The sequence below is a fragment of the Equus asinus genome, chromosome 24 (assembly GCF_041296235.1).
Source record: "Equus asinus isolate D_3611 breed Donkey chromosome 24, EquAss-T2T_v2, whole genome shotgun sequence".
Classification (NCBI taxonomy): Eukaryota; Metazoa; Chordata; class Mammalia; order Perissodactyla; family Equidae; genus Equus; species Equus asinus.
The window spans coordinates 55880083-55904138 of NC_091813.1; the positions used below are offsets into that span (position 1 = coordinate 55880083).

The window sequence follows — 24056 nt, forward strand, 5'->3', positions numbered from 1 at the left end:
ACTTTGTCGAAGCTGTGCTAGTGGATGGCTAGATGGTTAGTAATTTTTTTTGTTGGTCCTAAAACATTCAGATCGTCTCATTTACTGGGATGTTAGAAAATACTATTATGGAATATAAGAACTTCATGCTAAGAAACTTATAGTATAATTAGGAGACAATATGCATGAAAAGGTTTTTAAGGATGTGCCTAAAACCTGCGAGAATAATTTTTTCCTTTTAATTTAAAATTGCTGTACTCCCCAAATACGTGAAAGAAAGGCTACAACATCTGGATAGCAACTTGGCACACGTTTGAATGAATTGATCACAGATGGAAAAAAATTCATCAGTAGGCCTGTATAAGTAGATTATTTGTGAACAGGAACTTGAAAAATTAAGCAACATTACTTAAGAGTGGAAGGTAGTAAAAATAAGTGTACTATTCCTCTTTCGATTCAATTGTGAATTTTGGAATAAAGAAGCCACATGGAAGGGCAAGTTGATTAGCTTATCTGGAAAACAGGATTTGTGTTGGGAAATGATAAGAATTGAAGTGAGATGGAGATAGGTGGGTAAAGGGTTCTAAATGTTGGACTGAATAATTTGAATTTAATAAAGAAGCGAATTCAGAGACTTAAAAGAATCTTACAGCAGGACAATTCTTTAGTCCTACGTCTTCCCTTCAGAGAATACTGACTTTACTGAGATTACACACCATTGGTGACATTGACGCTGAGATTAGAACCCAAGATTTCTGTTTTTGGTGTTCTTTTTTTTTTTAATTGAGGAAAAATTGGTTTATAACATTGTATAAATTTCAGGTGTACATCATTATATTTCTATTTCTGTGTAGACTACATCATGTTCACCACCCAAAGACTAACTACAATCCATCACAATACACATGTGCCTAATCACTTCTTTTGTCTTCGTTGGTCCCCACTTCCCCTCTGGTAACCACCAATCCAATCTTTGTCTCTATGTGTTTGTTTGTAGTTGTTTTTTATTTTCTATTTATGAGTGAAATCGTATGGTATTTGACTTTCTCCCTATGACTTATTTCGCTGAGCATAATGCTCTCAAGGTCTATCCATGTTGTTGCAAATGGCAAGATTTCATCCCTTCTATGGTTGTATAGTATTCCATTGTGTATATATACCACATCTTCTTTATCCATTCATCCCTTGATGGGCACCTAGATTGCTTAGTCTTAGCTATTGTGAATAATGCTATGGTGAACATAGGGGTGCACATATCTTCATAGACTCTGCTACTCTGTAAAATAATGCCCCATTGACTAGGAACAGGAGAAATGCGTGGGCACAATGATAATTTGAAATACTTTCTTAGGAAATTTCTACTTTAAACACTAAAAGGAAAGCAGTCTCTTCCTCTTCCCCCTGCTTCTCATTCTACAGCCTCTGATCTTCTGAAAGCCAGTTGTGCCTCAACCTTTTCATTGCCTAACTTCTCCCTTGGTGGATGTGGGTCTGTGGCATCTTTTCTGCCACACAGCACAAGCAGGGTCACCAGCGGGCAGCTCTGGCTCCACTCCCTCTGGCCATAGGCCACTATTTCATACACCAAGCCTGGTCTCAGGGCAACTTCCTTAGAGGTCACCACAGACGGATGTTCCTCTAATGCTCCTCAGCCCAGTTATGCTGCTGTCCCACTGCCACAAGTTGGAATCTTCTCATTGTCATCACTCAGAAAATAATGGATGGAAGCTTTGATGGAATTTATGGCCCCTATTCTGTCATGAGCAGAAGGGAGAAAGGACCAAATAGTGTGATGCTTTTTAAGGAGAGTTCCATTTGGCTCTGGCAGCTACTTAACCATTTCTCAGAGAGCCTGTCAGCTGGAGGAAGAGGATGGGATAACACAATTAGCATCATTTCAACATTTCTTTCTCCTCTCTCTAGGGGTTTTTGAAATTGTCCTCTATAAGGCACAGCTTGGGAAACTAGCTCAGCCTCTGCCACAGAGGTAAAAGGTCACTCCTCCAGCCCTTCTAAATCTCATATTTTTAGGGAGGGATGAAATGTGGTCACCCTGTAAACTTTCCTTTAGTACCAGGGAAACACATATGTCCTCTGGAATGGAGGATGGCTAAAGAGGAGGAGTGGAGAACCCCATTTCCTCAAATTCCTGTAACCAGACTTGGCGCTGTCTCAGGTACACGACTTTTCCCCCCAGTCCCTTTTTGTGTCCAAGGACAGATAGCTGCTCCTAGAGATGTAAAGTCTCTCTGGGCAATTTTAATATTCTGAATTTTATATGTATTAAATCTCATAGATGGAAAGCTTTATAAAAATTGATAAGCTTCATATTATTATAGATATGTTGGTTTGCCAAGTAGACCTGAAAAGCTATCAGCTGCCAGTGTCACCCAGCCTGGCTCTACCTGTGGCCTCAGCCAAGCTCACTGTAGAGGACTGAATGCTGGTCTCCAAAAAGGTATGTCCAAATCCTAACCCTGGTACTTGTGAATGTGACCTTATTTGGATAAAGGCTCTTTGAAGATGTAATTGAGGTAAGGAGTTCCAGATGAGATCATCCTGGATTAACCGGATGGACTCTAAATCCAAAAAGTGTCCTTAGAAGAAGAGGAGAATACAGACAGTAGAGGGGAAAAAGAGAATCTGTGGAGGTGGAGGCAGAGATTGGAGTTATGCAGCTACAAGCCAAGGAGCCCCAAGGATTACCTAGAGCCACCAGAAACTAAAGAGGCAAAATAGGATCCTCCTCTAGAGCCTTCGGAGGGAGCACTGCCCTGCCAACACCTTGATTTTGAACTTCTAGCCTTTGGAACTGTGAGAGAATAAAATTCTGCGGGTTCAAGTCATAAAGTCTGTGGTAATCTGTTATGGCAACCCTGGGAAACTGAGACGCTAGCCTTACAGAAACAGAGTAAGCTGGTGGATACTGTCTGCCTCTCCTGCCCAGGTCTCAGCTAACCTGGCCCTGAAGAAAGCAATACTAGATGTCATTTGAAACCTTGCAGCCACATCCTTTCTCCTGCCTCTCTTGGTCTCCCCTCAAAATACAATCTCCTGCGTTTAGCCTCTCTCATACATTACCCCTCAGGACGTTTGTGCTGCTTCTTGCTTCACCCATGCTCCCGCTACTCCACTTCCAAACAGGGCTGGCTATGGAATTTGCAGGGCTCAATGCAAAAGAAAAATGTGAGGTCACTTGTTTAAAAATGAAGCATTTCAAGGCAGGGACAGCAGAGCATTAAATCAAGCACTGGGCCTTCTTAAAAATAGAGCCCTGTGCTACTGCACAGGTTGCACAACCATGAAGCTGGCCCTGCCTCCTAAATCTATCCACTCTGACCTTGCAGAATCCTCATTTGATACTGAAGAAATCCTACTACCTTCATAACCTATTCACATTAGGCTTCCTCCATTTTCTTGCTTTAGGTGAAAATTAGCTTTCTTCTAAGAATAGTTTCCCCGAGATCTCCCTTCATTATAGACTGCTCATGATCTCACACCTGAGGACCATGGCAGGCAGCACTGGCATCCTTTTAGCTCTCCAGTATTGCTTTTGAACTGTGTACCATCTCTTCTACCGGTCTGCGATCCAGTTAGGCTCTTGCTCCCTGGATATGTACTTTCTGCCCCAGGTCTGCACAGTCTTCCAGTTAGTTCCAGATCATTCCACTACATCATGGCAATCTTTGGTATCTGACTCACTTCTTCTCTACTCCATGGCATCACTATTGGTGACTTCAATGTCCATGTGGATAGCCTTTTCAGTACCTTAGTCTCCAATTTCTTGATCTTCCTTCTCTATCAGCCAACGCCAGCCACAGTTCTTCCATAAACCATGCCAGCATTCTACTATCAAATCTCTCAAGAAAACTATCCCACTTCCTGACTACAACTTCTTATCTTTCTCTCTCTCTCATTTGAGCGAGACTTGTAGTTCTTTGGCTTCTTTTTCTCTCTCCGTTTATGTCTTTGCTTATTTTCCTACACAGTCTTAAGTTAACCTCATAGCTCTGGCCTTCAAACACTCTCTTAAAAACAGTAGCCAAGCTTTCTCCTTGTCTTTCTATCAAACCGCTTGACAAAATCCCAAAGTCAGATTAATCAAGCTTTCTGCATTTAGAGTCAAATATTTTACACAAATTCACACAATTGTGTAGAACTACTATGACCACCAATTCCTGGACTCAAAAGTACTTTGTTGTACTTAGGATCAGGTTCCCTCTGCCATTCCCAACAGCAGCTACAGAAACCTTCTGGCCGTTTACCTGCCTCCATCATCTCCCTTACCTTCCTAGTAGAAAAAAGGGGCTATCAACAATCTTCCATCCACTATAAACAGACAAAAGCACTCTATAAAAGTGTTTTTCTTAAGTTGTTATTTTGTCTTAATTGAAGAAAATGTGGTTATATTTATTCATTTAAAAATTGCTTACTAAGCAGCTATTTGTACAGGTACCAATCTAGGTACTGAAGACAGAGCCTTCAAGGAGCACGCGTTCAACTGGTTCTGATGATTTCAGATATGTGACTTAAAAGCATATCAGTGAGGGCTAATGGTTTTGTTGAATTTACCCAAAAATACAGATTTTACAAAACAAATTTTGTGAGTATAAGGAATACAGTTGCAGGATCATAAAAATACAATCATGATAGTGTAACTCATAAGTCCAAACATTTTAGCATCTCTATTACAGGCTTTATAAAAGAAATAGGCCTTAGAATAATCTGCCTTGGAGAATAATAATATTCTATATTATTATATAATAAAATAATAATAGGCCTTAGAAATATATTTGATAATGCCAAACAATTAACCTTAAAGCCAGAAAGACTTGAGTTCAAAAAATGACGCGGAGTCTTCTTAGCTATTTCACTTTATTCAAATTATCTAATCTTGCTGAGCCTCAGTTTGTCTGAAAACAGATGATTATTACCACTTGTGAGGGTAGAAATATTAAATGATTTGAAGAGCCAGATTGTAGCACCAGAAGCAGATACTTTAAATTATTTGCCTGATTATATTGTCACAGCTTACATAGCCTTTGCCTAAAAAGAGAACTTGAAAGTAGTCGATTGTGCGTGGCAGCTATCATAGGCTCTGAGTAGGAAGCCGGAGCAGTATCAATGAGCATGTTGGTGTTAGGAAGACTCTGGACACGAATAATGACTTTCTGGAAAACAGAGGAGATCTCAGGACCTCGGGGAGGAGAAACCACCTTCTCAGGAAGCAGAGAAAAGCACCTTAATTTTATCCGCAGTACCGTCATCCATTTAATAGTTTAATTGTTTAAAACACAATGGGACTGTCATAGTAAGGACCTCATTTTCCTTAGCAAGAACCTGAAAGTGAAGCTTGATATACATTATTTTCTACTTTTCTTAACCCCAAAGTTGTCCGCTTTGTACGTTGCTTTCCAATCTGTTAAAATAATCTGTTAAGGAAGACCCAGCTTCCTGGTGCAGATAAGAAAACTATGCACATTTGTGCCTTCTGCAAGCAGCCACGATTACGTGAAAGGGCAATCTCCTGACACTTGGAGCACAAACCCTCCGGGCGCTCACAAACGCGTGGGACCAACAAGTTGTAGCAGTCACATCAATCTAATTCTTAGAAGCTGAACAGTCACCTAGGGGCAGGGGGCGGGGGAGGATACGCATTCTGTGATGATCTCAGATTAGTTGTCTGTTAACACGCACACAGGAACAAGAGTCCTGTCCCCGGCGCCCGCAGGGAAGAGCCACCGTTGCTCTTGCCCTGGGAGCTCGGCGGCGGCCTGGGCTGCCCCGAAGGCTGGACACGGCCCGGGAGCCACGCTCTGCGCTCGGGGCGGCTCCCCGCGGCCGCTCCCTCCGCCCCCGGAGTCGCCGCCACCGCCTGGCTGCGCCCCAGCCCAGCCTCTCAGACGCGGCCGCATCCCGGCGGACGGTAGAGGCGGCAGCGAGCTAGAGCCCGCGGCACTGCCCCGGCCACCGAGCGGCTGGGCGAGCCCGAGCGCGAGGGGACCCGGCCCGGGCGCGGCGGGCGGCTCTGCGCGCGGCTGGTACGTAGCTGGCGGAGGGGCAGCGGGAGTGGGTGTCGCTGGTGCGAGGCTGGAGGGAAAGGGCTTGGGGAGTCGGGGAGACAGAGCGAGCGAGGCTATAGAACTGCAACTTTCCCATTTTCCATCCCGTCTGCACAAGCGCGGGGGCAACTCAAAGCAGATGCCCCTTTGCCAGGGCGAGCACATCATTAACAAGCGAACGAGGGTACTTTTAGATACAAGAGGGCGCTCAGGTCACCAGGCGTAACCAGAGAGTTCCGGTCACCTGCTTTTTGCCTATTACACCCTGAACGTGGACCTTGGTGTCTTCCTGTCATAACTTGCTGAGCCCTTCGCCTCTCCCGCCGGGGATGCCACGTCGTTTTCCCTGGGCTGCGCGTTCTGAGTCCCAGGTAGCCGCTCGCGGCCACCGGTCAGCAGAGACCCGAGTTCTAAGCGGCTCTGCCAGAGTCGAACTGTGTGGCTTCAGCCAAGTCACTTCACTTCGCCAGTCTCCGTCCATTCTTTGATAAAATTTGGAGGTAATTAGCCCAGATGATCCCAAGTGTCCCCTGCAGCTCTTGGATTTCCTCTGAGCCTAGGACTCTGGCCGGGAGCCAGGGAGGACCAGAGTGTTACGTGGTCACAAGGCTGAGGGGATGGAGGGCGTTGGGGGCGTGGGTTCTGGAAGCTGCTGCGGCTGCTGCTGCAACCCCCGAGGGAGCACCTTCTGGAGGAGACGACCCTGCTATACCAGCTGCCCCGGTGGCAGGTCGCCGCCCAGTGAGGCTAAGACAGAGGCCAAGTCTTCGTAGAGTTCATCCCAGGGAACGCAGCCGAAATCGGCTCCTTTGGAAAAGCGCAGGGCATCAGCGGGGCACACGGCGAAATCTAAACTGAAAACCAAAAACTGCAGGTGGTACTATTAGAGTCTGTGCAGGACTGGCAAGTGGAGATTCGAGGCCGATGATACTTAAACATTCACCAAGGAAAAAATCAAAAACTAAAACACTCATATTATTGGTTTGGATACTGGAAAAAGTGTTGGATTAGAATTACTCCGAGTATTGCATTTCTCTGTGTACATGTAAATTCAAAATCCAACTGTCGGCATTCTCTCTTCACAAGATGCCTTTCTTTTTATTGCCATTGCCATGAATAAAATTCCTTCTTGGATTTAATACTCATAGAGCTCAGAATTTGGATTATTAAGAAGAAATCTGATGGCCATAAATCTCAGAGGAAATGGTGTAATGGGGTAGGTCCTGGATCAAGGTTTGTTAGAACAGTGTTTTGAAAACCTTTTTTGTTTCCTGTTACTATAACCCATGCTGGTCAATGCTCCTTTACTGATACTATCTCAAGGGCGTATATTTTCTAAAAAAGATGTTTTGGAAGATCAAATGATTCAGTTTTGAAGGGAAGTATATCTATTAAAAAAGTTTTTAGTAATTGACTTTTTAGTCTTATTTTTACCGCAACTTTCTTCAACAAAATATCAAAGGCTAATGGAATAGCTTATGCAGAATATTTAAAAATGTGTCAAATTTGTCTTTTGTTAGAGAATTTTTCTTCTTTTTAGTCAATTTTAAACTAGAAATTTAGATTTCTAGAAATTTATCCCTTTCAATGACTTTTAGAGAAATTTTACCAAGTTGTAAAACCATCACAATGAGTTGGTTTTAGAACATTTTCATCACCCCAAAAAGATCCCTCATGCCCATTTATAGTTAATCCCTATTCTTATTCGCAGCTTCGGGCAGCCACTAATTTACTTTCTCCCTACAGAGTTGCCTTTTCTGGACATTTCATATAAATGGAATCATACAGTGTGTGATCTTCTGTTTATGGCTTCTTTAACTTAGCATAATGTTTTTGAGATTCATCCATGTTGTAACGTGTATCAGCACTTCATTCCTCTTTATTGTTGAGCAGTTTTCCTTATGTGGTTGTACCACATTCTGTCTCTCCATTCACCAGAGGATGGACATTTGGGTTGTTTTCAGTCTTGGCCATTATGAGGTGTGATGTTAAGAACATTCACATGCAAGTCTTTGTGAGTACATGTGTTTTTATTTCTCTTTGGTAGATGTCTAGCAATGGAATTGCTGGGTTGTATGATAAGCTTATGTCTACCTTTTTAACTACACTATAGAATGACTTTTATGTAGAAGTTATATATTTACAAATGTAGAAAATTCTGGAGAAATAAATGTTCCTTACTGGATTGTATATGATTTGATACATAGTAGAGAGAAGGTTGGGAGAAGAAACATTTTGCTTCCTTTCAAATTTAGAGCTCAAATATAGTAAAGAATTTTGAAAAAAATGTAATATTTCTCAGAAGTAATAAAATATTTTTAAAGATCATTTTTGGAGTGGTTTTAGATTCACAGAAAAATTGAAAGGAAGGTACAGAGATTTCTGATATACTCCTGTCCCCACACATGCATAGCCTGCCTCATTATCAACGTCACTCCCCAGAGTGGTCCATTTGTTACAATAGATGAACCTACATTGACACGTCATAATCACCCAAAGTCCAGATTTTAAGGTTCACTCTTGTACATTCTATGGATTTGGACAAATGTATAATGACATGTATCCATCATTATAATGTCATACAGAATATTTCCACTGCCCTAAAAATCCTCTTCTTTCTGCTTATCCGTCTGTCCTCCCAATGTCTTTTTTTAATGCTAAATGAGAATAAATTAGGCTTAATCAAGATTAAATTTCCTTTAATATCCATTGAAAATGAGAGAGAAGATGATTTGAAAATTGTATTTTAAGTTGTTGAAGAGACTTAGACTTGAACGGCTTGATGGTAAATTCAGTGGTTTTCCATTCCTTCAACACAAGATTTTAACTGAGTTAGAAAAAAATCATTCCTTTCTAAATACCAAAAAAACAGAAAACCTATAAATGCTATGATAAAGTAAGCTTCCTTAATCGTGATGCCACATAATTCTTTTCAATATTAATTAAACATGTTCTATTATTAGATGTAGAGATCTAAGGCTCAAGATTAAGTTATTTAAATGTACAAAAATCATGTATTAAGGGGCCCAGTCTTGTGGCTTAGCAGTTAAGTTTGTGCACTCCACTTCGGAGGCCCAAGGTTTGTGTGTTCACATCCCGGGGAAGAATTAGCACCACCGTCAAACCATGCTGTGGCAGCGTCTCTCATAAGATAGAGGATGATTGGCACAGATGTTAGCTCAGGACCTATCTTCCTCATAAAAAAAAAAAAAAAATCACATATTAGAGATAAATCCAGGGCTCTTATCTTCCTGTTTTAAAACTTCTGCCATTAGTACATGCTCTTCTGAGTCCTGTTGGTCTCAGAAATTTTCATATTAATATGCTCTATGTACTTTTTATAAGTCATTATCAGTTAGTGACATTACAAGTGAAGAAGTCTAGGTTAAGCATTTGAAGATACTCATGAAAACAAAAATGGTTATTACTATTTTTTCTTTTTGTTGGAAGTACAATTGATTTTGATTTTGAGAAATCAAATAGATAGTCTGCTTTCTTGTTTTTTTGTGTGAGGAAGATTGGCCCTGAGCTAACATCTGTGCCTATTTTCTTCTATTTTGCATGTGGGATGCCGCCACAGCTCAGCCCCATGAGCAGAGGGTAGGTCTGCACCAGGGATTGAACTTGTGAACCCTGGGCCACCAAGGCAGAGTGCATGGACTCAACCACTATGCCATCAGGCTGGCCCCTAGATAGTCCACTTTTTACTCAAGTGAGATACACTTTTCATTCCAGCCTCGTTGCAAATAGCAGTTTTGGACGTCTGCCCAGGTAGAGTGCCCACGCTCAGGACTTTGTAGAGCAGAGTGGATCTGTGTCCTTCAGTCACTCCTATTCTTAAATGTGATGGTGTCCAAGAATTTGGTGCTTGATTGGAGAAGTTCAGAGCTGTCTAAATAATAGAACAATTCAGATTTGCATATATTTCTGAACAGGAGGAGGTAATCTCACCTAGAATCCTGGATCAGTGAGAATAGGATTTTTTAGACTGGAAAGAGGGCCCAGGGAATGAACACTTTAAGATTATGTAGTCTGGAGCCAAGATAGCTTGAACACTTGTCTGGGGAGCAGCAGCAGAAGCATTTACAGACAATATTAATGGAGCTAAATGCCTTCCTCTGCCTCTGAGATTCTCCCTTCCGCACCCTCTACTTCCTTCTAAGCCCTAAAATCTATGCTGATGAAAAAAGTCCCATTTGGGAGTGTGGAAATTTACACGGTTAACTGTAGGCTTTTTGAGTGAAGTAAAGGAGGAAACTGAGGTCCAGTGTGACAGTTTCAGGAATAAAGCCACAGAAGACAGGAACAGTCTGCCCAAGCATGCTTATATTTAAATGATCACGAAATGATTTACTTCTAGACTAATCTCTATGGACTGGGCTAATATGTCTTAGAAGAAAATACTGTTCTTAAAATCAGTCTGTGTGTGTGTGTGTGTGTGTGTGTATGTGTGTAAGCAAGGATGGCTTACTACTCATGCAATTGCGTTGGTTTATTATGTTTGTTTATTTTAAAAATTAGAATAAGTACTTCTATCATATGCCTCTGGAGCCAGGTATAATAATAAATCTCAAAACACTGAAATAAGTCCCTCTTTTTTGCCTTTCCCAAAGAGGTCTTGAAATCTTTTATTTTTCCTAATAAAAAGCCAGCTCATAGATATGATGGATTTTGTCACATTCTGAAGGTTTGTAAAGAGTCTATCGGGCCAAAAGCAGATGTTACAAAGGCCAGGGCTTCCACAGAAACCACTCTGCCTCTCAGTTCCTCCACCCCTGAAGAAAGATGTCTGTCATAATTGTGTGTATTGCAGTAAAGAAGCATTTTTCACTACTGTGAAAAGTTAGAAAGCCAAAAAATAAAAAACAACTCTACATCTCTCTAACATGCCATGAAGTTGAGTGTATGTATCTGTGTATACTCTTGTAGCTGTGAGGACTTTGGATTTGAGGGGTGTTAGACAGACTTGTGGTAGTCCGAGCAAGGATGCTAAAGAATGAGTCAGGGATTAGGGATGAAGAATTAGAGATAAACAAGAGTATTCAAAGTCTAGAAATATCAGGAACTAAAAATGATCAGTCTTGATGATAATTGGGATTTGCAGTTAAGGAGAAGTGGGAATGAAGAGTGCTTCTAGAGTCTTCGCTTGAGGTTGAGGCCTGGCACTATTTACATAGATGGAAATACAAGAATGACGGCACATTTGGTGGGTTTATTGGGTTGGATAATGTCTCAAATTTCATGCACTTCCTAGAATGTGACCCTTTTTTAGAAATAGGGTCATTGTAGTGGTAATTGGTTAACATGAGGACATATTGGAATAGGGTTGGCCCTTATCCCAATACAACTGCTGCCCTTATAAGAAGAGAAGAGACACAGAGATAGAGACACATAGAGGGAAGAAAACACATGATGATAGAGGCAGTGATTGGAGTTACGGAACTGCAAGGGATTCCAAGATTTGCCAGCCACCACCAGAAGCAAGAAGAGAGATGTGGAACAGATTTTCCTTATGAGTCCCCAAGAAGCAACTAACCCTGCTGACACCTTGATTTTGAATCGCTGGCCTCCTGAACTGTGTGAGAATAAGTTCCTGTCATTTTAAAGCACTTGGTTTGTGGCAATTTGTTATGGTAGCCCTAGGAAACTAGCATGTCTCGGGGAAGATAATGAGTAAAAGATGAATCAGAAGTGAAGATATCCAAGAGGCTATTGTATAACAAGTTCAGCAGGCATGGATTTAGTTGATCTTGGCTTCTAGGAGGTAAATATAATGATGAGACCTCCTATGGCAAGCACATAGAATGAGAAGGGAAATGGGAGAAAGTGGAAACCTGGGAAGCGATTTGCCCTGGGAGCTCAAGAAGAGAAGCCGGAAAGGGCATTGTCATAGCAACACGGCTATATAGATCTTCAAAATGTGTGGCATGATCAATAGGTCATAGTGATCAGAAGACCTAGCAGAAGAAGAGTTTGAAAGGACTTTTGGTTTGACAAGTGGAAAGTGAGAGTAATGGGTTTACGATTGGGAGGTAGAAGCCAGATTGTGTTGGGTAAGAAATGGGAAGTAATGAAATAGGATCAGCCAGTGTTGAGCGCTTATCCCAGGATGATTATAGCTTAAAGATAGAAAAAAAGTTTGGGGCAGGGGAAGGAGGGAGGGCATGTCAGGACACAGAGTCAAATTAATTTTTAGTTAATGTTCCAAGGAGAGCCTTGGTTCTCTCCTTAGATGTTATGAAGGACTCATTAGTGTGGGAGAGGCTGAAGGTACAGAAAAGATAATTCATGGAGCTGAGTTCCAAAGGAGGAAATGGGATTAGGGTAAAGGTAGAGGGCTTAAACATATATTTTACTTTTCAATATGTAATAGAAGCTTGAAATTTTTTCTAAGGCACAGTAGTTATTTTTCCTTTCCATAAAATTGATAGTAGTACATGTTAAAAGAAGGGAAACTACTATTTACTGAACAACAGGCCAGACCCCCAACTAGGTACTTTCACATATTTCCTTTATTCTCCGTCTTGTGGAGTTGGTCTTGTGGCTCTGTTTTCTGTGTACTAGGTCCATGCCCAGGATCCGAACCGGCGAAACCCTGGGCCACCGAAGCTGAGTGCTCGAACTTAACCACTCGGCCATGGGGCCGGCCCCCGCTGTTCATAATCTTTATAACATTGTACACACCTGTATCATTAATTCCTTTAAATAAATTTCTAGACATAGAATTGCCAAGTCAGAGGATATTCACTTTTTAAAAGATTTTTTGATACATTTTGCTAATATCCTTTTCAGAAAGCCTATAGCAATTTATACTCAACATTCTACTCACATATCAACACTGTTTCAAAAATTTGAAATTTAAAAATCAGAAGGAAAAAATAGCTCATATTTCTTTTTCTTTGACTGCTAGTGAGGCTCAGTAATTTTAGTTAGCCAATATGTTTATTGGATATTTTGGATCATTTTTATGAATTGCCTTTTTATATTCTTTGCCTATTTTTCAATCCTTTCTTTGTTTGCAAGAATTTTTTACTCATAAGGGTATCAACTCTAGTTAGGGTGTATTGCTTTGTGGAAAAAACTTAAATTTTATGATGTCAAAGCTATCAATTTCTTCTCGCATAGTTTCTCATTTTATTAAGCTTGAGAAGGACTTTCCCACTTGTAAAAATATTCCCCTGCATTTTTTTATAGTACTTTTGATTTCTTTTTTAAAAATTTAAATATTTAATCCTTTGGAAGTTATTTTAATAGGGAACGAAGTAGGGAGTCTAACTTGATTATGATTATTTTTTAATGGCTGGTCTTGTCTCAAATCCATTTGTTCTGTAACTGATTCTTCCCCTGCTGATTAGAAATAGCATCCGTGCCTCCTCACCACTGTACCTGCTTGGAGCCCTCCTCTTATAGCTGTCCTGCCCATTGTGAAGTCCCACATACTTTCCACCCACATGCTTTCCTGCCTGCCATTCCTGCACATGACTCTAGGCTCTTCAGTTATCTTCCTAAGCTACCTTGATCCACATCTGTACTCACCACCTCACCCCAGAAGGCAAAGGAATTCATGTCCCACATCACAGATGCTCTTTCTTCCTAAATTCCCACATTGCCAGTTTGGGAACATATAATTATTTTAGCCCTGCAAAACAGATAGTTTTCTAATGTTCCAAATCTCTGTTTTTATCATTTGTCTACTCATTTTTCCTCTCTGCTTTGAGACTTTATTATGCTTTGTGCTGCCTCTCCCTGACCTGGCCTCTGCTTTTTATTCTTCCTTCTAAACCATTCCATTATGCCCTCTGGAACACCTGTTCAATAACAATAAACTCCTCTTAACCTTCACTCTTTTCCCTAGCCCTGAAACTCGACTCTCTCCTGGGCATCTCACTTCTCCTTGAGCCCTTTCTATTGAAGACCCTCAATCTCAGGGTAGGGAGGTGAGTCACATGCCCTCCATATGCCATATCCTACCTCTAGACCATTATTTCTCCACCCTCTTAGACTTAGCCTTGTTCTTTTGAGCCATCTGCCTGTACTGTCCTTTATCATTGCTCATTCCTATCATCTGCCTGTCATCTGGACAAATTTCTCCTTCACTGAACTCCAGCAACTGGTGTACAGTCATTTTCTTCCACATTTCTCTTGTCCTCAGTCTGGGTGACTTCATGTCTGCATCCAACACCACAACCTCTCAGTTTTTGACCTCCACAACTCAAGCAGTAATCTTCTCTTTTATCTGTTCTCACCTAACCACTTCTGTGGCCACACCCTGTACTTGTCATCATATGAATTGTTTCTTCCTAAACTCTCAAATTCAGAAACTCTCTGGGCATAGCATCGTATATCCTTTTTTTATGCCAATCCAAAGATTCACACTACGCTTGTCCTTTGCCTTCATTGGGAGGGCTGATTCTTTAACCCATCTATTTTCATTCTCTGTGTTCTTAGTGTTTGAATTAAGATGTTTCTCAGTGGATTTCATGTTTTTGTCAGCGCAAGTCAATGGAGAACCTAAGAATTCTTTGTACTTCCGGCTAGTCCCTTACCCCCCTCCCCAACAACCACAGCAACCTCAGAGTCTCATCGCCATTTGCTTTGAGTCCTCCATGACCTAATGACCCTTTATCTTCTTGTTTATGCAAATCACTGCAGAGATATGTATATTCTCAAATAGCTCGACCAACTATCCTGGTTTTCCTGGGACTGAGGGGATTTCCAGAATGCTATGTGGAGTAAGTCCTTGACATAAAGACTCCACACCTTTGAAAATTTTGAAATTCCTTATTTGCTTTTTACACATCACCTGTTTTCATCTTCACTTTCAAGCTACAAGCTATTATTTCATCTGAAGTATGTGATAGCTCTTACTCTTCCTGTTTTCTGTATGATCCTTTTAATCTCTTGTGTGTTGAGAAACTCGGGTAACTAAGTGCATTAGGAATGTTACAGTTGCCCATGATAGAAAAATCCATGTCAAATTGCCTTAAAGAGAAAGAGAGAATTTATCAGATTTACGTAATCCAGATTTCAGTCATAGCTTGACCTAGAGGTCAAATTATTTTGTTAGGAGCCAATTTCCTTCTACTTTTGGCTCTACTCTCCTTCAACTTGGCTTCATTCTAAGAAAAAATAACTGTCAACAGCTCTGGGCCTAACGTCTCAAGTTTAAATTCAAAGAGAAAAAAGTGTCTTTACTTAGTAGCTTTGGCACCAGTCCTAGGATGGACTAACTTGCTCATAAACCCACTCTTTAAGTGTTTGCTGGGTTGGAAAAATGTAATAAGCCTGCTGGGGCAGGTTTGAGTCACATGCCACTTCTGCACCAATCACTGTGACTAGGGGCATTTGGAGCTCTGATTTGTAAGGTCTGGGTCTCAGCTTCATTCTTGGAAACAACTGAATCGCGTGGAATGAGGTAGGAGGGAACGCTCCTCAAAGGGGAAACGGATATTTGGCAGGCAAAGTTATCACTATCCTCTGAACTGAGGACAAACAGGTTAAAAAGAAAACAGAGGCATAAACAGGCTCTAATTAAGCCTGCCAACATCATTAGTGCAAAGGTTTTATGAAATTAATTTTGACTGAATAGGAGTATTTTTTTTTGTTATTATGAATAAACTTTATTTTTCAGAAGTTTTAGATATACAGAAAAATGAGCAAGTTGTGCAGAGTTCACACATATTCCCTCCCACATAGTTCCCTCAATTTTTTTTTTTAAATTTTTTTTCGGATGTACATCATATTTTGAATTCTGTATACGTTACATCATGTTCACCACCCGAACACTAATTATAGTGCATCCCCTCACATGTGACACTAATCACCCCTTTTGCCCTACCCCCTCCCCCCTTCCCCAAAGGTAACCACCAGTCCAATCTCCAATGCTATGTGGTTTTTTTTTTTTTGTCATTTTTATCTTCTACTTATGAGTGAGATCATGTGGTATTTGACTTTCTCCCTCTGACTTATTTCACTCAGCATAATACCCTCAAGGTCCATCCATGTTGTCACAAATGGCCGGATTTCATCATTTCTTATGGCTGAGTAGTAGTCCATCGTGTATAAATACCACATCTTCTTTATCCATTCGTCCCTTGATGGGCACCTAGGTTGCTTCCATGTCTTGGCTATTGTGTATAATGCCGCAGTGAACATAGGGGTGCAAGTATCTTTATGCCTTTGTGTTTTCAAGTTCTTTGGATAAATACCCAGCAGTGGAATAGCTGGATCATATGGTAGATCTATCCTTAATTTTCTGAGGATACTTCAAACTGCTTTCCATAGTGGCTGCACCAGTTTGCACTGCCACCAGCAGTGAACAACGTTCCCTTCTCTCCACACCCTCTCCAACATTTGTCATTTCCTGCCTTGTTAATTATAGCCATTCTGACCGGAGTGAGGTGATACCTCATTGTAGTTTTGATTTGCATTTCCCTGATAGCTAATGATGTTGAGCATCTTTTCATATGCCTGTTGAGCATCTTTTCATATGCCTGTTGGCCATCTGTATGTCTTCTTTGGAGAAATCTATGTTCAGATCTTTTACCCATTTTCTTTTCTTTTTTTTTTTTTATTAATGTTATGATAGATTACAACCTTGTGAGATTTCAGTTGTACATTTTTGTTAGTCATGTTGTGGGTACACCACTTCCCCCTCCGTACCCTCCCCCCACCCCCCCTTTTCCCTGGTAACCACCGATCAGATCTCCTTCTCAATATACTAATTTCCACCTATGAGTGGAGTCATATAGAGTTCGTCTTTCTCTGACTGACTTATTTCGCTTAACATAATGCCCTCGAGGTCCATCCATGTTGTTGTGAATGGGCCAATTTCGTCTTTTTTTTTTGGCTGAGTAGTATTCCATTGTGTATATATACCACATCTTCTTTATCCAATCATCAGTTTCTGGGCATGTAGGCTGGTTCCACGTCTTGGCTATTGTAAATAATGCTGCGATGAACATAGGGGTGCAACAGACTCTTGAGATATCTGATATCAGGTTCTTAGGATAGATACCCAGTAATGGGATGGCTGGGTCATAGGGTATTTCTATTTTTAACTTTTTGAGAAATCTCCATACTGTTTTCCATAGTGGCTGTACCAGTTTGCATTCCCACCAACAGTGTATGAGGGTTCCTCTTTCTCCACAACCTCTCCAACATTTGTTGTTCTTGGTTTTGGATGTTTTTGCCAATCTAACGGGGGTAAGGTGATATCTTAGTGTAGTTTTGATTTGCATTTCCCTGATGATTAGCGATGATGAACATCTTTTCATGTGTCTATTGGCCATATTCATATCTTCTTTTGAGAAATGTCTGTTCATGTCCTCTGCCCATTTTTTGATCGGGTTGTTTGTTTTTTTGTTGTTAAGCAGTGTGAGTTCTTTGTATATTATGGAGATTAACCCTTTGTCGGATAAGTGGCTTGTAAATATTTTTTCCCAATTAGTGAGCTGTTTTTTTGTTTCAATTCTGTTTTCCCATGCCTTGAAGAAGCTCTTTAGTCTGATGAAGTCCCATTTGTTTATTCTTTCTATTGTTTCCCTCAACTGAGGAGTTACAGTGTCCGAAAAGATTCTTTTGAAACTGATGTCAAAGAGTGTACTGCCTATATTCTCTTCCAAAAGACTTATTGTCTCAGGCCTAATCTTTAGGTCTTTGATCCATTTTGAGTTTATTTTGGTGTGTGGTGAAAAAGAATGGTCAATTTTCAATCTTTTGCATGTGGCTGTCCAGTTTTCCCAGCACCATTTGTTGAAGAGACTTTCTTTTCTCCATTGTAGGCCCTCTGCTCCTTTGTCGAAGATTAGCTGTCCATAGATGTGTGGTTTTATCTCTGGGCTTTCAATTCTGTTCCATTGATCTGTGGACCTGTTTTTGTACCAGTACCATGCTGTTTTGACCACTGTAGCTTTGTAGTATGTTTTGAAATCGGGGATTGTGATTCCGCCGGCTTTGTTTTTCTTGCTCAGGATTGCTTTAGCAATTCGCGGTCTTTTGTTGCCCCATATGAATTTTAGGATTGTTTGTTCAATTTCTGTGAAGAATGTTCTTGGGATTCTGATTGGGATAGCATTGAATCTGTATATTGCTTTAGGTAGTATGGACATTTTAACTATGTTTATTCTTCCAATCCATGTGCAAGGAATGTTTTTCCATCTCTTTATGTCATCGCCTATTTCTTTCAAGAAAGTCTTGTAGTTTTCATTGTATAGATCCTTCACTTCCTTGGTTAAGTTTATCCCAAGGTATTTTATTCTTTTCGTTGCGATTGTGAATGGGATAGAGTTCTTGAGTTCTTTTTCTGTTAGTTTATTGTTAGTGTATAGAAATGCTACTGATTTATGCACGTTAATTTTATACCCTGCTACTTTGCTGTAGTTGTTGATTATTTCTAATAGTTTTTTTGTGGATTCTTTGGGGTTTTCTATGTATAGGATCATGTCGTCTGCAAACAACGAGAGTTTTACTTCTTCGTTACCTATTTGGATTCCTTTTATTTCTTTTTCCTGCCGAATTGCTCTGGCCAGCACCTCCAGTACTATGTTGAATAGGAGTGGTGAAAGTGGGCACCCTTGTCTTGTTCCTGTCCTCAGAGGGATGGCTTTCAGCTTTTGTCCATTGAGTATGATGTTGGCTGTGGGTCTATCATATATGGCCTTTATTATGTTGAGGTACTTTCCTTCTATACCCATTTTACTGAGGGTTTTTATCATAAATGGGTGTTGGATCTTGTCGAATGCTTTCTCTGCATCTATTGAGATGATCATGTGGTTTTTGTTTTTCATTTTGTTGATGTAGTGTATCACGTTGATTGACTTGCGGATGTTGAACCATCCCTGTGTCCCTGGTATAAATCCCACTTGATCATGGTGTATAATCTTTTTGATGTATTGCTGTAATCGGTTTGCCAAAATTTTGTTGAAGATTTTTGCATCTATGTTCATCAGTGATATCGGCCTGTAGTTCTCCTTCTTTGTGTTGTCCTTGTCAGGTTTGGGGATCAGAGTGATGTTGGCTTCATAGAATGTGTTAGGGAGTTCTCCATCTTTCTCAATTTTCTGGAACAGTTTGAGGAGAATAGGTATTAAGTCTTCTTTGAATGTTTGGTAGAATTCTCCAGAGAAGCCGTCTGGTCCTGGACTCTTGTTTTTGGGGAGGTTTTTGATTACCGTTTCTATTTCCTTATTTGTGATTGGTCTATTCAGATTCTCCATTTCTTCCTGATTCAGTTTGGGGAGATTGTAGGAGTCTAGGAATTTGTCCATTTCTTCCAGGTTGTTCAATTTGATGGCATATAGTTTTTCATAGTATTCTCTTATGATCTCTTGTATTTCATTGGTATCTGTTGTGATTTCTCCTCTGTCATTCCTGATTTTATTAATTTGCGATTTCTCTCTTCTTTTCTTGGTGAGTCTGGCTAGGGGTTTGTCAATTTTGTTAATTCTTTCGAAGAACCAACTCTTTGTTTCATTGATCCTTTCTATTGTCTTTTTTGTTTCAATATCGTTTATTTCTGCTCTTATTTTTATTATTTCCCTCCTTCTACTGACTCTGGGCTTTGTTTGTTCTTCTTTTTCTAGTTCTGTTAGGTGTCGTTTGAGGTTGCTTACGTGAGCTTTTTCTTGTTTAGTGAGGTGAGCCTGTATTGCAATGAATTTCCCTCTTAGGACTGCTTTTGCTGCATCCCAAATGATTTGGTATGTCGTGTTCTCATTTTCATTTGTCTCCAGATAATATTTGATTTCTTCTTTAATTTCTTCAATGATCCATTGTTTGTTGAGAAGCGTGTTGTTTAGTCTCCACATTTTTGCACCTTTCTCTGCTTTTTTCTTGTAGTTGATTTCTAGTTTAATAGCGTTATGATCAGAAAAGATGCTTGATATTATTTCAACTCTCTTGTATTTATTGATGTTTGCTTTGGTTCCCAAAATATGGTCAATCCTTGAGAATGTTCCATGTGCACTTGAGAAGAATGTGTAACCTGCTGTTTTTGGATGAAGTGTTCTATATATATCTATTAAGTCCATCTGGTCTAATTTTTCATTTAATTCTATTATTTCCTTGTTGATTTTCTGTCTGGATGTTCTGTCCATTGGTGTTAATGGTGTGTTGAGGTCCCCTACTATTATTGTATTGTTGTTGATGTCTTCTTTTAGTTCTATTAAGAGTTTCTTTACAAATTTTGGTGCTCCTGTGTTGGGTGCGTATATATTTATAAGTGTTATGTCTTCTTGGTGGAGAGTCCCTTTTATCATTATATACTGTCCCTCTTTATCTTTCTTTATCTGTTTTGCTTTGAAATCTACCTTGTCTGATATTAGTATAGCGACACCTGCTTTCTTTTGTTCATTATTAGCTTGGAGTATTGTTCTCCATCCCTTGACTCTGAGTCTGTGTTTGTCTTTGGGGCAGAGGTGTGTTTCCTGGAGGCAGCATATTGTTGGATCTTGTTCTTTGATCCATCCTGCCACTCTGTGTCTTTTGATTGGGGAGTTCAATCCATTTACATTTAGAGTGATTATTGAGACGTGGGGGCCTACCACTCCCATTTTGTGTCTTGTTTTCCGGTTTTCTTCAGTTTCCTTTGTTTCTCATCCCATGGTTTAATCTGTTCTGATGTAGAGCTGCTACTCTCTGTTGTTGTCCTTCTACTTATCTCCTCTGCTCTTGGTTTTGTAGCCCCTTTCCTTTTTTGGATTTTTCAGGAATGAGGGTTTTCCTGAGGATTTCCTGAAGAGGAGGTTTTGTGGCAATGAACTCCCTTAATTTTTGTTTATCTGGGAAAGTTTTTATTTCTCCATCGTATTTGAAGGATATTTTCGCTGGGTAGAGAATTCTCAGCTGTAGATTTTTGTCCTTCAGATTTTTGAATATATCATTCCACTCTCTTCTAGCCTGTAAAGTTTCTGCTGAGAAATCTGCTGATAGCCTGATGGGGGTTCCTTTGTAGGTTAGTTTCTTTTGCCTGGCTGTCCTTAATATTTTCTCCTTGTCGTTGACTTTTGCTAGCTTCACTACTATATGCCGTGGAGTTGGTCTTCTTGCATTGATAAAGTTTGGAGATCTATTGGCTTCTGTCACCTGAAGATCCATCTCCCTCACCAGATTTGGGAAGTTCTCAGCCATTATTTCTTTGAATAGGTTTTCTGCCCCTTTCTCCTTCTCTTCTCCCTCTGGTATACCTATAATCCTTACGTTGCATCTCCTAATTGTGTCTGATAATTCTCGGAGAGTTTCTTCATTTCTTTTAAGTCTTGCTTCTCTCTCCTCCTCTGCCTGCAACAATTCTATATTGCCATCTTCCAAATTGCTAATTCTTTCCTCCATATTATCGGCCCTACTGTTCAGAGCATCTAGATTTTTCTTAATCTCCTCTATTGTGTTCTTCATTTCCAATATTTCTGTTTGGTTCTTCTTTATCGTATCAAACTCTTTTGTGACATAGCTCCTGAACTCGTTGAGTTGTCGGTCAGAGTTCTCTCTTAACTCATTGAGAATCTTAATGATGGCTGTTTTGAAGTCATCATCATTTAGGTTATATATCTCATTTTCTTTGGGATTGTTTTCTGTGTATTTGTTACTTTCTTTCTGTTCTGGAGATTTAATGTATTTTTTCATATTGCTTGATGTTGTTGATTTGTGCCTCCGCATGGAGATAGAGTTTAGTTGCTCCTTTCACTTGTTTCAGCTGCTGCGGTGGGGGGAGCAGCTGTTTATACTTCACCAACCAGGAACCCTGTCCGTAGTTGCTAACTGGGCCTGGGCCCCTCTTCGTAGCCACAGTGGCCCTTTGGATTCCCTCCTCTGCCGTGGGGGCCGTCACAGGGGGGTTTCAGGCTGCAGGTGCCTACTGTTGCAGCCCACCTAGATGTGCTCTCTCCTTGGGGTCTGCAACGGTGTTATGGGCTTTTCCAGCGGCCAGGGGTGGGATCACTTATATTTGTCGCTCCGTTGCTGTCGGCACCCACCAAATCTCACTTGTCCTCTATGGGTCGCAGGAGAGCTATTGGCATCTTCTACAGTCTGTGGTTAGTACACCTAGCTATGCTGCTTTTGCCCTGGGGTCTTCCAGCCTTGTGGCTGGCGGCTGGGTGCCTTCTACTGGTGCTGTGCAGAGGCTTTCCCTAAGGCTGCTGTGAGCCTGTAGGCTTTCCCCCTAGGCTACTAAGCTGGGTCTCTGGAACTCTCTCCAGCCCCAGTCCTCTCTGAGATCTCCGGCAATCCCTAGCCTCACGGGGCGGGCAACGGCAGCTAGGGGGTCGCCCCGCCCTCTGGGATTCTCTCCGGGCCTCTCCCGGAGCCGTGAATGCTCAGCGTGGCCCCTCTGCTAACAGCAGACAGAGAGTTTTGTCTGCTGCCTGGCGGAACTCCGGCGCTTCCCCTCCGGGTCGCAGAACCGGCCTTTGAAAGTTCCCCCCGCCCCGGTCCTCTCCGAGATCTCTGGCAATCCCTAGCCCCACGGGGCGGGCAACGGCAGCTGGGGGTCGCCCCGCCCTCTGCGATTCTCTCCGGGCCTCTCCCGGAGCCGTGAATGCTCAGCGTGGCCCCTCTGCTAACGGCAGACACAGAGTTTTGTCTGGTGCCCGGGCGGAGCTCCGGCGCTTCCCCTCCGGGTCGCAGAACCGGCCTTTGAAAGTTCCCCCAGCCCCGGTCCTCTCTGAGATCTCCGGCAATCCCTAGTCCCACGGGGCGGGCAACGGCAGCTGGGAGACCTCCGTGCCCTCCGTGTCTCTCTCTGGGACCCTCCGGGCGCCCCGAGCACTAGGCTGGGTCTCCCCGCCAATGGCGGGGAGAGACTCTCCCCGCGGGCTCAGGTGTGCCACTCCAAAGTTTCCCTCTGCGTTTAGGAGTAATTGCGGGGGGTTTAGGTAGGGTTCTGGTCACCTGTTTCCACCGTCCCTCCTCTGTTGTGTTCTCGCTCCTGCCCTAGATGTGTGTAGGTCCTCTGGGGGCGTCCGTTGGAAGAAAGCCGCTTGCGGGTACTAGGCTGCCCGTCGGGGTCGGAGAGTTTTCACCTATTTCCACATCCTCCTGGAGGAAAGTCCATCCGCCTTCCGATGTATAGTCGCGTGGGTGTCTCAGACGTCCTGAGATGCTGTCTGGATATCCTTTGTCAAGCGATACATGTCCAAATAATTGTAGACTCGAAGGGCGAGAGACAAAGAGGACTACTCACGGCGCCATCTTGGATCTTCTCCTCTTTTACCCATTTTCTAATTGGATTGTTGGGTTTTTTGTTGTTGAGCTGTATGAGTTCTTTGTATGTTTTGGATATTAACCCCTTATCTCTTATATGGTTTGCAAATATCTTCTCCCAATTGTTAGCTTGTCTTTTCGTTTTGTTGATGGTTTCCTTTTCTGTGCAGAAGCTTTTTAGTTTGATGTAGTCCCATTTGTTCATTTTTTCTTTTGTTTCCCTTGCCCAATCAGACATGGGACTTGAAAATATGCTGCTAAGACCAATGTCATAGAGCGTACTGCCTATGTTTTCTTCTAGAAGTCTCATAGTTTCGGGTCTTACATTCAAGTCTTTAATCCATTTTGAGTTGATTTTTGTGCATGGTGTAAGGGAATGGTCTACTTTCATTCTTTTGCATGTGGCTGTCCAGTTTTCCCAACACCATTTATTGAAGAGACTCTCCTTTCTCCATCGTATGCTCTTGGCTCCCTTGTCAAATATTAGCTGTCCATAAACGTGTGGGTTTACTTCTGGGCTCTCAATTTTGTTCCATTGATCTGTGTGTCTGTTTTTGTGCCAGTACCATGCTGTTTTGGTTACTATGGCTTTGTAGTATAATTTGAAATCAGGGAGTGTGATACCTCCAGCTTTGTTCTTTTTTCTCAGGAATCCTTTGGCTATTCGGGGTCTTTTTTTTTTTTTTTTAAAGATTTTATTTTTTCCTTTTTCTCCCCAAAGCCCCCCGGTACATAGTTGTATATTCTTCGTTGTGGGTCCTTCTAGTTGTGGCATGTGGGACGCTGCCTCAGCGTGGTTTGATGAGCAGTGCTATG

At 41.5% G+C, this 24056-nt stretch overlaps 1 protein-coding gene across 3 annotated transcripts in view; it reads left to right on the plus strand.

Moving 5' to 3' along the window:
- Positions 1-5692: 5692 nt before the first annotated feature.
- The window catches only part of PKIB (cAMP-dependent protein kinase inhibitor beta), a 105494-nt gene continuing 87130 nt past the window's right edge, over positions 5693-24056 (plus strand). The window contains exon 1 of one of the 3 annotated variants that reach the window (XM_044757434.2): positions 5693-6020. The gene's annotated coding sequence lies outside the window, so the exon portion shown is untranslated. The remainder of the gene's footprint in view (positions 6021-24056) is intronic. The other 2 variants (XM_070496610.1, XM_070496611.1) reach the window with 2 other exon arrangements.